This window comes from Choloepus didactylus, chromosome 18, assembly GCF_015220235.1.
Source record: "Choloepus didactylus isolate mChoDid1 chromosome 18, mChoDid1.pri, whole genome shotgun sequence".
Lineage (NCBI taxonomy): Eukaryota > Metazoa > Chordata > Mammalia > Pilosa > Megalonychidae > Choloepus > Choloepus didactylus.
In genome coordinates, this window is record NC_051324.1 from 6,474,999 (window position 1) to 6,490,392 (window position 15,394).

Here is a 15,394-nt window from a genome sequence, read left to right on the forward strand (position 1 = left end):
ATGGACTGACAGTTTTATCCCAAACCCATTGAAATGAATGGAATCTCCCATCTGCTTTATTGGCTGACACCATAAAATGGCCTGACCTCAAGTGAATTTTATGTATTTCTACAAACATAACATTTCTTGCCATTGTTTAATTTGCGATGTCTTGGGGATTTATTAATAGTTTCATAAAGATATTTTTTGTTTTATCTGACTGAAGTATTTGCCTAGGATAAAAAAAAAATATATTCTTTTTTCCATGCACTTTTTTTCTCTATTTGCTCTTGGCGCACACAAGGCATTAATCCCACTCTTGACTTTAAACCCAGGTAGAATATTCATTCCTATGAAGGCAAAACAAACCAGTTGGACCCCAGAAGAAAGGACACAAACACAAAAGGATGATTGTTTTTCACAGGATCGTGGTAAAAACAAAAATCATTTAGAACCCAAGCTGAAAAGAGATATCAGAACAGTCCAAACCCTCACTACTCAAGGTGGACCTGGGAGCTAGTTAGAGATGCACAATCTCAGGCCATGTCCCAGACCTCCTGAGTCAGAATCTGCAATTTAAGAAGATCCCTATGTGATTTGTGTGCACATTAAATTTGAGAAACACTGGCCCAAGCATCATAAAGAGCTGGCTGTAGCACTCAGTATTCCAAATCATTTCCTGTCAGGCGTCTTTAGTCTGAATGAGGGAAAAAAAAAAAACTTCAAGGCCAACTCTCCATATTACTTGACTGATTTTACTGAAGCCTAAATCATTTCTGGATGCACAAATCCTAACCAACCTCCCTGCAAGTAACTTAGATCCTGCATTTGCTCCTTAATATAATTCCACCTAAAAATGAAAATGACTAATTAAATGCCAGGGGAATCACTGATTTCCCATCTTTCTGGTGTCCATATGAGCTTGCTGGAGTTATGGTTGGGGGGTAGGGGAGCATGCTAATATTGGAAGAAGGGGGAAAGGAGGGAAAGAAACATCCATAAACATTTTGGTATATATATTTTTCTAGTATTTGTTATACGTATTTTTAAATGAGTAGGTGTACATAGTGTTTAAATTACTTTTTACCTAACAATATAAAACTTAAAATTCCCCATATAAATAAATATAACACTTTTTAATGGCTGGGGTATTCCATTCTACGGGTGTTCTATGATTTCTTAATCGATACTCTCATGCTGAATGTTTAGTTAGTTTCTAATTTTTCACTTTTATTAAAAAATGCTTCATGGACCATCCTTGCAGATACTTTTTAGTCCACATGGCTGATTCCTCCTTTGTGATAAATCCCTAGAATCCTTTATACTTAAATCTTAAGGTCATCCAAAATTTACCTTGTTTTGATATACAAAACCATAAATAAATTAATTTTACTTGGTTGTTCCACTACGATTGCTGGAGAACCCATGATGTGAAATGACACAATCACACACCAAGTTCTCATCCTCTTCCAACCAGCCTCACGGCATTTCCATCCTGTCTCACTTATTGAAGATCAACATCACATTTTAATTTCTGATAGTCAAAGTTCATTCCTTCTTTTTAAAAAATATTTTAGGCTCTCTTGTCCACCTCTAAAAAATATTCTTGGGATTTTTTTTCTTGGAAGTACATTAAATATGCTAATTAATTTAAGGTAGATTTTCAATACTGCACCTTCCCATCAACAGTTCCAGAAAGTCTTAGGAAACAGGGCCGATCAGTCAACGTCTAAGCAGAGAAACAAAAACCACTTCGAGTATTTGAACAGAGGGAACTGACTGCAGAGAATTGGTTGCAAGGTGGTGGCGGTGAGTTAACCGGGAGATTAGTAATTACGAGAATCCAGTGCCAGACTAGTTAAAGAGGCAAAGGAGAAGGTGGTGATGCGGGGGCCCAGGGAGCTGGGGCATCTGATGAAGTCGGGCCAAGCGGACCTGCCCAGTGCCAGCTGGAGCCAAGGGGGAGATGCAGCCTGGGGATCCAGCCCCTCGGTCACGGGGGGCAGAGCAGGCAAAGGATGGGGAAGCCATTCAAGGGCAAGCAGGCCCAGTCTTGGCATAGGCCCTTGGCAACAAAAGGCTGTTTTATGTTTCTGGCTTTCAATACTTAAGGGAGGGATTTGCTAGAGGCTAAATAAATTTTCAGTCAATTTGCTGGGTGCAGTTAAGTCAATTTTGCTCTTTTCCATTAGCTGCAGATTGCATTGCACCAAACCAGAGTAGATTCACCTTGAAGGGAATGAAACTTAAGCTTCAGAATCTGTCACTTACCCAGGTTCCTTCCCACGTCCTAGCAGGGGACTTAGCAACGTGCATGCATGGTTATGTGTTCTATAAAAATGCAAAATAAATCAGTTATGACTACTGTCTCTTTCCATTAGGATTTCTCCTCTGTCACAGTGACCTTCAATGTTGGGTGGCATTCAAATAGCATTTTTAGAAGCAGGCCAAAAGAGGTTTAGTTGGGGATCATTTACTTTGTATTTAGTGACATATATTCATGTCATCCACAGTCACTTCCATGTAAAGTGAAACATTGCTAGTCCCCCTGGCATAGGAATGACTTTAAGAAACACTCCTACTGCCTGAAGTGCTGACTCACCCCAGCATCATGGGAAGCTGTAGGACCAGCAATCATGTTACAATATATATGTCAAATCCTGCAGCACCTGCCACTGGAAATATGAGAGTAGGGAGGAGAAATAAAGTTTGAAATGTCTGTACAAAAACTTGCCAACCTTCACTATGCAAAATTGTCAGAGGAGGATTCAGTTATCTTCAATGCCTGGTCAAAACCAAACTCCTCTCCTGCCAGCAATGCATTTAATAATGCACCATATATACTGGCAACTTAATTGATGGGAATGGTGTGAAATACTATTCATCAGTATTCTTGTGTTTGTGGGGAGCAGACTTGTAGCAAGTTGGAAGCAAGGGATGTCATCTTCGAAAAACTTGGAAATCAAGGGAAGGCAAAATGGTGTGTGGTGATTACAGACTAAAGAGGATACAGAATGAAGGGATGTTTATTACTTTTTTTTAATAAGATGAGAGCAAGTTAGCATATCTGGAGGTTGAAGTTAAATAGCCAATTGAGAGGGTGTGGTTGAAGGTATAGGTGAGCTATGAGTATCTCAGTGGCATCCATTAGTGTATGAACTGGGGCAAGTCCTTTACACTTTTCTGAGCTTCTGTTTTTGCCTGTAAAATGGGAGCCACAATAACAGTCCTTTCTTCCTCAGAACACTACTGTGAGGATGAGATGGTGTATTTTAGGAGCAGGTGCTTGCAAATGCTAAGGGGTCTTGCAATGGTTAACTGTGGGCCTTACTTGGTAGGCAGCTCTGAGATGTCTCCTGAGTCCTCACTAACAGACCACACACAATCTGAGAGCTCAACTACACAATCAATGCACAATGGATCAAAACAGAGAATTTGAAGAGTCAGAGTTTTGTCTACTCTCCCAGACCATAACCCTCATGACCTGATAAATAATGAATCCAGCAGAAGGGGCTTGATCAGCTGAGGCCACAGAGAAAATAGGGATCACAGAGGCAAATATTGGCAGTGTCCATCCAAATCATATTTGTTTCAGAGGGTGTCCTGCCCGGCCACTTAATCTATCCAGACGTTGGGGCAAGATCTAACCTATCCCAGAGATGGAACTATAAGGGCCATCTTACCCTGCTTTCATTAAATTCCCAGGTAACTGCCCATACTCTTATTTTCTGCAAATCAACCATTGGCTGTGATATGGCTTCCCCTGAAATTCTGCATACAGAGAGAGCATATGCTAACCATGCCAATGTGAGCTGCTCCAGGCCATGTTACAATGACCACCTACTCTGATCACCACTCGCTGTTCTATGTATCAGGAATACAGTAATATGACTGCCACACTGCACAACTCCAGGGGGCACTATTTATAGCCTGGAACACACGGCAATGGCAGAAACTACCGACCAAAATCAATGCTTTCCTCTTCTTCCTTGGCTCATAGCTAGACTACATTGCCAAGCCTCCCTTTTTAGTAGTGGGAGTTCTAGCTAACAGAATCAGAGTGCAAATGATGTGCCTGCCACTTTAGCTCATAGAAACTTCCCACATACGTGCTCCATTTTTTTTCCCCTTTTGCTTGGCTGAATAAAAACAACTTCTAAGATGACCTTGCAAGCCATGCCTTGGAATTTAGAATAATTATTGTCATCCTGGATCTCTGAATGACTCATGGAGCAGAGTTTCCCCACTGCCCTCTTTGCCTGTCCCTCATTTGTTCTGTGAGCAAAAAGAGTGAACCTCTGTGTTTGGGCCATTGCCCATTGTTCTGGTTTATTTCCTATAGAATTACTCTAATGTAAACAGCATCTTGAGCAATGAAACTGAGACCTAAATGATAAGAAGGAGCCAGCTGTGCAAAGGCTCCAGGGCAGGATGGGTTTGGGAGATAAGCATATCAGGTAGAAAGAACTAAAAGTAGCAAAGTGAGCATAATTTTGGTGTATTGTTTCTCATTAAAATCAGAAAATAGTGTTCTAATTTCATCTATTGATCTCAAAAGGTTTGATGAGGGGGGATCAGCCCCTAAGAAATACATGTTCACAAAGTCACATGCTAGACTGCCAACATCTCACTATATCCTATATTTGATTTCTACTGTAATATTATTGTACTAAAACTGTTGGGATTAGGACCCCTAATATGCTCTGTTTTGCACTGATACTTACAAACTTCCCCTGGCTCTCCTGAACACTCCCTGGATGGGAACTGCTAAGTCACTTCTGTTTCCGTTTTCCTCATCTGGATTTTGCTGAGTCAGTATGCTCTTGTCCAGGCCGTTGCAAGCCTATGATAGGTCATATATTTTACATGGTCCAATGATCTCAGAGCCATGGTTCTTAAGCCAAAATGCAGGGCAGTATGAGAGGAGCAAGGCACTGATAACCCTACAGATTTTTCCATGTAACCATGATCATAGCTTTCTACTGCACAGAAAGTCCATGGCACACATACGGGCCCACCAAGTCATGTGCCCACCGTGACTTTTACATATAATCTCCCTGGAGATCTCATCAGAGTCTTTTTCAAAGGAACTCAGCATTTTCCCAGTTTTCTATTCCATCCCCCTAGTCCCCATCTCTGTGCAAAGATAAATCTGATGGGAAACACCACCCAGACCACAAGCTGAACTCCAGGAATGACAGCACTGAGCCAACCACACATGGGTCCTCAGGCAAGTAGTCCAGGCCAGAGCACTCCCTGGAGAGAAGGGAGCTCCCAGGGTAGTTGGCAGATGGCCAGGCCCAGGGTTAGGAGTTTCCCACCACAAGTTCTCATCTTTAATTTTTACTGTGACATATAAGCAGACAATGGGCTTAACTTAAAGAGGCACATACTGCATAGCCTTATGGCCCCTCAGGTTCTTCAAAGCTAAACTCAATATGAACACCAACACAAATCTAAGTATTCAATTACTAAGCAAAATCTCCTGTAATTTGGATATTTTTGTTATTTCAGAATTTTTGCTTTTGTATACACTATGCAAAGAATAATCATATAGTTTTAGCTTTGCGAATGTCCAAATTATTTCTACAAGTGACATATCTGGGTCAAAGTGTATGTGACGTACTCAGGATTTAAACATATATTACAAAATTAAGCCCAGGAAAGTTGTAGTGATGTAGTGATATACAGTGATTAAGAGCATATGTTTTCTAACAACACTGAGAATTATTATTTTGAGTCAAGCTTTTGCCAGTTTCATATACAAGTAAACAGTATGTTTTGGTTTAAGCTGACTTTCTTGATTACTTACGGGGTTAAACTTTTCCTTCTTGTGTACTAGCCATTTGCATTTCTTCTTTTCTGCATTGCCTGACTATGCTCTTTGCCTTTATCTCTAGGGGGATATAAGGGCAAGTGGGACTGCCTTAAATGTTACTTGAGGTCACTGTCAGAATCAAAAGACTCTCAGTTCATCAGAGATCTTGCTTTTTTGTATCCTAAGATGTCCAGCCGTTCAGAAGGGAGATCTTTCAGTTACAATTCTTTAGGTGGCAAAAGCCAGAAACACAACTCAAACTAGTCAAAGTCAGAAGAATAAAAAAAGAATTTATTGGCCTTGTAATAGAAATTTCAGGAACTCATTCAGCTTCAGGTATGGTTTGATCAAGTTTCAAACAATGCCACAAGACTCCATTTTTCTCTCCCCCTTGGCTCTGCCTTCTGCAGATTCCACATGTGGGATCTTGACACCCCATGCCCCTCTCCCAACAGTCCCAGAAAAGTTATTATTGCATCTCCTTGTCCCTGATTTCATTGTACCCATTCCTGAAGCAAATCATTGTGACCAGAGGAATATAGTATTCTGTTTGGTTATGTTTAAGTCTTATGTCCACTCCTAGAGCTAAGATGAAGTCAACTCTACTACAGCAGCACATTGACTTGAGAGATGCCCAAAGAAAAATACAGTGAATGGATGCTGGGCCACAAAAATCAACAAATGTCCATTACAGAGACTGTTGTTAGTGAACAGTACAGGCTAAAGTTTAGTGATTAGGAAAGCAGGAATAAAAGAAAAATAAGGAAAACAGATTCAATATACCAGAAAGAAGACTATTGTAAAATGGCTTACCAGGAAAAGAAGGCATGTCAATCCAGAAAGGGTATGCTGAACTAAGAGAGCCAGGCAAAATCAGAGGTGAAAATTACAATGAGAGGAAAAGGCAGGTTCAGCACACTTCAACAGGGAGGAAGAGGCTGTGATGATCAGAAAAGACATTTTCAGCACCTAAGTTGATATCAGTGAAGCACTTTAAGTGGCTGCCAGGATGGATGGTGGTGGGGAATGGAAAATGAAGAAGATGAGGAATCACTGGTCCAGAGAGCTAGAAAGATGGCCAATGTGTTAGCAGAAGTTACCAAGAAAGATGGCCCCAAAGAAAGCTAAACCAGGGATGAATTCATACAGGAAACTGATGGTGAACTTAGGGCATCACCAGCAAGGATGGTGAGAGAATCACTCAAGCGGATGACAGATTCCCAAAGAGGCCAGGACTCGGAGGGGCAATGGCAGAGCACTGTTTTGAATGTGTCAGAGGCAAAATTTAAGAAGGCAGAACTCTTCCACCTCAGGAAGGGGAGAAATCAAATGCAATGGAGTGCACGGAATGGAGTAGAATGGAGTGGAATGGCATGGAATGGGTAACTAATTCACAAGAAGAAACGAAGACAACCAGAAGTGGTTAATAAGGTTATTGTAACAAACTCCATAAATACATACTTGCTCTTCTTTCTTATAACAAGGTATTGTTGGGCTTGTAAATTTATAGACATATGTATGACAATAATAGCTTTAAAAAGGAGGGGATGGAATAAAGCTATATAGAAGTAAAGTTTCTATGTATCACTGGAATTAATTTGGTATAAATCCAAAGTGATTCTGATAAGTTAAGATGTATATTAGAAGGCCTAGGGAACCACTAAGAAAATAACTCCAAAACATAGTTTTAAAAAATCACTACAGAAGATGGCAGACTGGTGAGCTGTATGTTTTAGTTACTCCTCCAGGAAAGTAGGTAAAAAGCCAGGAACTGCGTGGACTGGACACCACAGAGCAATCTGTCTTTGGGCATACTTCATACAACACTCATGAAAACGTGGAACTGCTGAGATCAGCGAAATCTGTAAGTTTTTGCGGCCAGGGGTCCCGCGCCCCTCCCTGCCAGGCTCAGTCCCGGGGGAGGAGGGGCTGTCAGCTCCAGGAAGGAGAAGGGAGAATTGCAGTGGCTGCTCTTACCGGAAACTCATTCTACTGATTCAAACTCCAACCATAGATAGACTGAGGCCAGACACCAGAGACTCTGAGAGCAGCCAGCCCAGCAGAGAGGAGACAGGCATAGAAAAAAAACAACACGAAAAACTCCAAAATAAAAGCAGAGGATTTTTGGAGTTCTGGTGAACACAGAAAGGGGAAGGGCGGAGATCAGGCCTTGAGGCGCATATGCAAATCCCGAAGCAAGGCTGATCTCTCTGCCCTGGGCACTTTTCCTTAATGGCCCTGGTTGCTTTGTCTATTAGCATTTCAATAACCCATTAGATCTCTGAGGAGGGCCGTTTTTTTTTTTTTTTTTTTTTTTTTTTTTTTTTTTAAATCCTTTTTGCTTTTTCTAAAACAATTACTCTAAGAAGCTCAATACAGAAAGCTTCAAAGAATTGAAATTTGGGCACATCAAGTCAAGAGCAGAACTAAGAGAGCTCTGAGACAAAAGGCAATAATCCAGTGGCTGAGAAAATTCACTAAACAACACAACTTCCCAAGAAAAGGGGGGTGTCCGCTCACAGCCACCATCCTGGTGGACAGGAAACACTCCTGCCCATCGCCAGCCCCATAGCCCAGAGCTGCCCCAGACAACCCAGTGTGACGGAAGTGCTTCAAATAACAGGCACACACCACAAAACTGGGCGTGGACATTAGCCTTCCCTGCAACCTCAGCTGAATGTCCCAGAGCTGGGAAGGGGGAGCAGTGTGAATTAACAGAGCCCCATTCAGCCATCATTTGAGCAGACTGGGAGCCTCCCTACACAGCCCAGCAGCCCAGAACTGCCCTGGGGGGACGGCACTCACCTGCGACATAGCACAGTCATCCCTCAACAGAGGACCCGGGGTGCACAGCCTGGAAGAGGGGCCCACTTGCAAGTCTCAGGAGCCATACGCCAATACCAAAGACTTGTGGGTCAGTGGCAGAGACAAACTGTGGCAGGACTGAACTGAAGGATTAGAATATTGCAGTAGCTTTAAAACTCTAGGATCATCAGGGAGATTTGATTGTTAGGGCCACCCCCCCTCCCCGACTGCCCAGAAACACGCCCCACATACAGGGCAGGCAACACCAACTACACACGCAAGCTTGGGACACCAATTGGGCCCCACAAGACTCACTCCCCCACTCACCAAAAAGGCTAAGCAGGGGAGATCTGGCTTGTGGAGAACAGGTGGCTCGTGGACGCCACCTGCTGGTTAGTTAGAGAAAGTGTACTCCACGAAGCTGTAGATCTGATAAATTAGAGATAAGGACTTCAACTGGTCTACAAACCCTAAAAGAACCCTATCAAGATCAGCAAATGCCACGAGGCCAAAAACAACAGAAAATTATAAAGCATATGAAAAAACCAGACGATATGGATAACCCAAGCCCAAGCACCCAAATCAAAAGACCAGAAGAGACACACCTAGAGCAGCTACTCAAAGAACTAAAGATGAACAATGAGACCCTAGTACGGGATATGAAGGAAATCAAGAAGACCCTAGAAGAGCATAAAGAAGACATTGCAAGACTAAATAAAAAAATGGATGATCTTATGGAAATTAAAGAAACTGTTGACCAAATTAAAAAGATTCTGGACACTCATAGTACAAGACTAGAGGAAGTTGAACAACGAATCAGTGACCTGGAAGATGACAGAATGGAAAATGAAAACATAAAAGAAAGAATGGGGAAAAAATTGAAAAACTCGAAATGGACCTCAGGGATATGATAGATAATATGAAACGTCCGAATATAAGACTCATTGGTGTCCCAGAAGGGGAAGAAAAGGGTAAAGGTCTAGGAAGAGTATTCAAAGAAATTGTTGGGGAAAACTTCCCAAATCTTCTAAACAACATAAATACACAAATCATAAATGCTCAGCGAACTCCAAATAGAATAAATCCAAAAAAAACCCACTCCGAGACATATACTGATCACACTGTCAAACATAGAAGAGAAGGAGCAAGTTCTGAAAGCAGCAAGAGAAAAGCAATTCACCACATACAAAGGAAACAGCATAAGACTAAGTAGTGACTACTCAGCAGCCACCATGGAGGCGAGAAGGCAGTGGCACGATATATTTAAAATTCTGAGTGAGAGGAATTTCCAGCCAAGAATACTTTATCCAGCAAAGCTCTCCTTCAAATTTGAGGGAGAGCTTAAATTTTTCACAGACAAAGAAATGCTGAGAGAATTTGCTAACAAGAGACCTGCCCTACTGGAGATACTAAAGGGAGCCCTACAGACAGAGAAACAAAGACAGGACAGAGAGACTTGGAGAAAGGTTCAGTACTAAAGAGATTCGGTATGGGTACAATAAAGGATATTAATAGAGAGAGGGAAAAATATGGCAAACATAATCCAAAGGATAAGATGGCCGATTCAAGAAATGCCTTCACGGTTTTAACGTTGAATGTAAATGGATTAAACTCCCCAATTAAAAGATATAGATTCGCAGAATGGATCAAAAAAAATGAACCATCAATATGTTGCATACAAGAGACTCATCTTAGACACAGGGACACAAAGAAACTGAAAGTGAAAGGATGGAAAAAAATATTTCATGCAAGCTACAGCCAAAAGAAAGCAGGTGTAGCAATATTAATCTCAGATAAAATAGACTTCAAATGCAGGGATGTTTTGAGAGACAAAGAAGGCCACTACATACTAATAAAAGGGGCAATTCAGCAAGAAGAAATAACAATCGTAAATGTCTATGCACCCAATCAAGGTGCCACAAAATACATGAGAGAAACATTGGCAAAACTAAAGGAAGCAATTGATGTTTCCACAATAATTGTGGGAGACTTCAACACATCACTCTCTCCTATAGATAGATCAACCAGACAGAAGACCAATAAGGAAATTGAAAACCTAAACAATCTGATAAATGAATTAGATTTAACAGACATCTACAGGACATTACATCCCAAATCAACAGGATACACATACTTTTCTAGTGCTCACGGAACTTTCTCCAGAATAGATCATATGCTGGGACATAAAACAAGCCTCAATAAATTTAAAAAGATTGAAATTATTCAAAGCACATTCTCTGACCACAATGGAATACAATTAGAAGTCAATAACCATCAGAGACTTAGAAAATTCACAAATACCTGGAGGTTAAACAACACACTCCTAAACAATCAGTGGGTTAAAGAAGAAATAGCAAGAGAAATTGCTAAATATATAGAGACGAATGAAAATGAGAACACAACATACCAAAACCTATGGGATGCAGCAAAAGCAGTGCTAAGGGGGAAATTTATAGCACTAAACGCATATATTAAAAAGGAAGAAAGAGCCAAAATCAAAGAACTAATGGATCAACTGAAGAAGCTAGAAAATGAACAGCAAACCAATCCTAAACCAAGTACAAGAAAAGAAATAACAAGGATTAAAGCAGAAATAAATGACATAGAGAACAAAAAAACAATAGAAAGGATAAATATCACCAAAAGTTGGTTCTTTGAGAAGATCAACAAGATTGACAAGCCCCTAGCTAGACTGACAAAATCAAAAAGAGAGAAGACCCATATAAACAAAATAATGAATGAAAAAGGTGACATAACTGCAGATCCTGAAGAAATTAAAAAAATTATAAGAGGATATTATGAACAACTGTATGGCAACAAACTGGATAATGTAGAAGAAATGGACAATTTCCTGGAAACATATGAACAACCTAGACTGACCAGAGAAGAAATAGAAGACCTCAACCAACCCATCACAAGCAAAGAGATCCAATCAGTCATCAAAAATCTTCCCACAAATAAATGCCCAGGGCCAGATGGCTTCACAGGGGAATTCTACCAAACTTTCCAGAAAGAACTGACACCAATCTTACTCAAACTCTTTCAAAACATTGAAAAAAATGGAACACTACCTAATTCATTTTATGAAGCTAACATCAATCTAATACCAAAACCAGGCAAAGATGCTACAAAAAAGGAAAACTACCGGCCAATCTCCCTAATGAATATAGATGCAAAAATCCTCAACAAAATACTTGCAAATCGAATCCAAAGACACATTAAAAAAATCATACACCATGACCAAGTGGGGTTCATTCCAGGCATGCAAGGATGGTTCAACATAAGAAAAACAATCAATGTATTACAACACATTAAAAACTCGAAAGGGAAAAATCAATTGATCATCTCAATAGATGCTGAAAAAGCATTTGACAAAATCCAACATCCGTTTTTGATAAAAACACTTCAAAAGGTAGGAATTGAAGGAAACTTCCTCAACATGATAAAGAGCATATATGAAAAACCCACAGCCAGCATAGTACTCAATGGTGAGAGACTGAAAGCCTTCCCTCTAAGATCAGGAACAAGACAAGGATGCCCGCTGTCACCACTGTTATTCAACATTGTGCTGGAAGTGCTAGCCAGGGCAATCCGGCAAGACAAAGAAATAAAAGGCATCCAAATTGGAAAAGAAGAAGTAAAACTGTCATTGTTTGCAGATGATATGATCTTATATCTAGAAAACCCTGAGAAATCAACGATACACCTACTAGAGCTAATAAACAAATTTAGCAAAGTAGCGGGATACAAGATTAATGCACATAAGTCAGTAATGTTTCTATATGCTAGAAATGAACAAACTGAAGAGACACTCAAGAAAAAGATACCATTTTCAATAGCAACTAAAAAAATCAAGTACCTAGGAATAAACTTAACCAAAGATGTAAAAGACCTATACAAAGAAAACTACATAACTCTACTAAAAGAAATAGAAGGGGACCTTAAAAGATGGAAAAATATTCCATGTTCATGGATAGGAAGGCTAAATGTCATTAAGATGTCAATTCTACCCAAACTCATCTACAGATTCAATGCAATCCCAATCAAAATTCCAACAACCTACTTTGCAGACTTGGAAAAGCTAGTTATCAAATTTATTTGGAAAGGGAAGATGCCTCGAATTGCTAAAGACACTTTAAAAAAGAAAAACGAAGTGGGAGGACTTACACTCCCTGACTTTGAAGCTTATTATAAAGCCACAGTTGCCAAAACAGCATGGTACTGGCACAAAGATAGACATATAGATCAATGGAATCGAATTGAGAATTCAGAGATAGACCCTCAGATCTATGGCCGACTGATCTTTGATAAGGCCCCCAAAGTCACCGAACTGAGCCATAATGGTCTTTTCAACAAATGGGGCTGGGAGAGTTGGATATCCATATCCAAAAGAATGAAAGAGGACCCCTACCTCACCCCCTACACAAAAATTAACTCAAAATGGACCAAAGATCTCAATATAAAAGAAAGTACCATTAAACTCCTAGAAGATATTGTAGGAAAACATCTTCAAGACCTTGTATTAGGAGGCCACTTCCTAGACTTTACACCCAAAGCACAAGCAACAAAAGAGAAAATAGATAAATGGGAACTCCTCAAGCTTAGAAGTTTCTGCACCTCAAAGGAATTTCTCAAAAAGGTAAAGAGGCAGCCAACTCAATGGGAAAAAATTTTTGGAAACCATGTATCTGACAAAAGACTGATATCTTGCATATACAAAGAAATCCTACAACTCAATGACAATAGCACAGACAGCCCAATTATAAAATGGGCAAAAGATATGAAAAGACAGTTCTCTGAAGAGGAAATACAAATGGCCAAGAAACACATGAAAAAATGTTCAGCTTCACTAGCTATTAGAGAGATGCAAATTAAGGCCACAATGAGATACCATCTAACACCGGTTAGAATGGCTGCCATTAAACAAACAGGAAACTACAAATGCTGGAGGGGATGTGGAGAAATTGGAACTCTTATCCATTGTTGGTGGGACTGCGTAATGGTTCAGCCACTCTGGAAGTCAGTCTGGCAGTTCCTTAGAAAACTAGATATAGAGCTACCATTCGATCCAGCGATTGCACTTCTCGGGATATACCCGGAAGATCGGAAAGCAGTGACACGAACAGATATCTGCACGCCAATGTTCATAGCAGCATTATTCACAATTGCCAAGAGATGGAAACAACCCAAATGTCCATCAACAGATGAGTGGATAAATAAAATGTGGTATATACACACGATGGAATACTACGCGGCAGTAAGAAGGAACGATCTGGTGAAACATATGACAACATGGATGAACCTTGAAGACATAATGCTGAGCGAAATAAGCCAGGCACAAAAAGAGAAATATTATATGCTACCACTAATGTGAACTTTGAAAAATGTAAAACAAATGGTTTATAATGTAGAATGTAGGGGAACTAGCAGTAGAGAGCAATTAAGGAAGGGGGAACAATAATCCAAGAAGAACAGATAAGCTATTTAACGTTCTGGGGATGCCCAGAAATGACTATGGTCTGTTAATTTCTGATGGATGTAGTAGGAACAAGTTCACTGAAATGTTGCTATAGTATGTAACTTTCTTGGGGTAAAGTAGGAACATGTTGGAAGTTAAGCAGTTATCTTAGGTTAGTTGTCTTTTTCTTACTCCCTTGCTATGGTCTCTTTGAAATGTTCTTTTATTGTATGTTTGTTTTCTTTTTAACTTTTTTTTTCATACAGTTGATTTGAAAAAAGAAGGGAAAGTTAAAAAAAAAAAAAAAGAAAAAAGACAAACAAGGATAAAAAAAAAAAAAAAAAAAAAAAACGATGTAGTGCCCCCTTGAGGAGCCTGTGGAGAATGCAGGGGTATTCGCCTACCCCACCTCCATGGTTGCTAACATGACCACAGACATAGGGGACTGGTGGTTTGATGGGTTGAGCCCTCTACCATAAGTTTTACCCTTGGGAAGACGGTTGCTGCAAAGGAGAGGCTAGGCCTCCCTGTATTTGTGCCTAAGAGTCTCCTCCTGAATGCCTCTTTGTTGCTCAGATGTGGCCCTCTCTCTCTGGCTAAGCCAACTTGAAAGGTGAAATCACTGCCCTCCCCCCTACGTGGGATCAGACACCCAGGGAAGTGAATCTCCCTGGCAACGTGGAATATGACTCCCGGGGAGGAATGTAGACCCGGCATCGTGGGATGGAGAACATCTTCTTGACCAAAAGGGGGATGTGAAAGGAAATGAAATAAGCTTCAGTGGCAGAGAGATTCCAAAACGAGCCGAGAGATCACTCTGGTGGGCACTCTTACGCACACTTTAGACAACCTTTTTTAGGTTCTAAAGAATTGGGGTAGCTGGTGGTGGATACCTGAAACTATTAAACTACAACCCAGAACCCATGAATCTCGAAGACAGTTGTATAAAAATGTAGCTTATGAGGGGTGACAGTGGGATTGGGAATGCCATAAGGACCAAACTCCACTTTGTCTAGTTTATGGGTCGATGTGTAGAAAAGTAGGGGAAGCAAACAAACAGACAAAGGTACCTAGTGTTCTTTTTTACTTCAATTGCTCTTTTTCACTCTAATTATTATTCTTGTTATTTTTGTGTGTGTGCTAATGAAGGTGTCAGGGATTGATTTAGGTGATGAATGTACAACTATGTAATGGTACTGTAAACAATCGAAAGTACAATTTGTTTTGTATGACTGCGTGGTATGTGAATATATCTCAATAAAATGATGATTAAAAAAAAAAAAAAAAAAAAAGAGAAATGGAACAAATAAAGTTTCAGTGGCTTAGAGATTTCA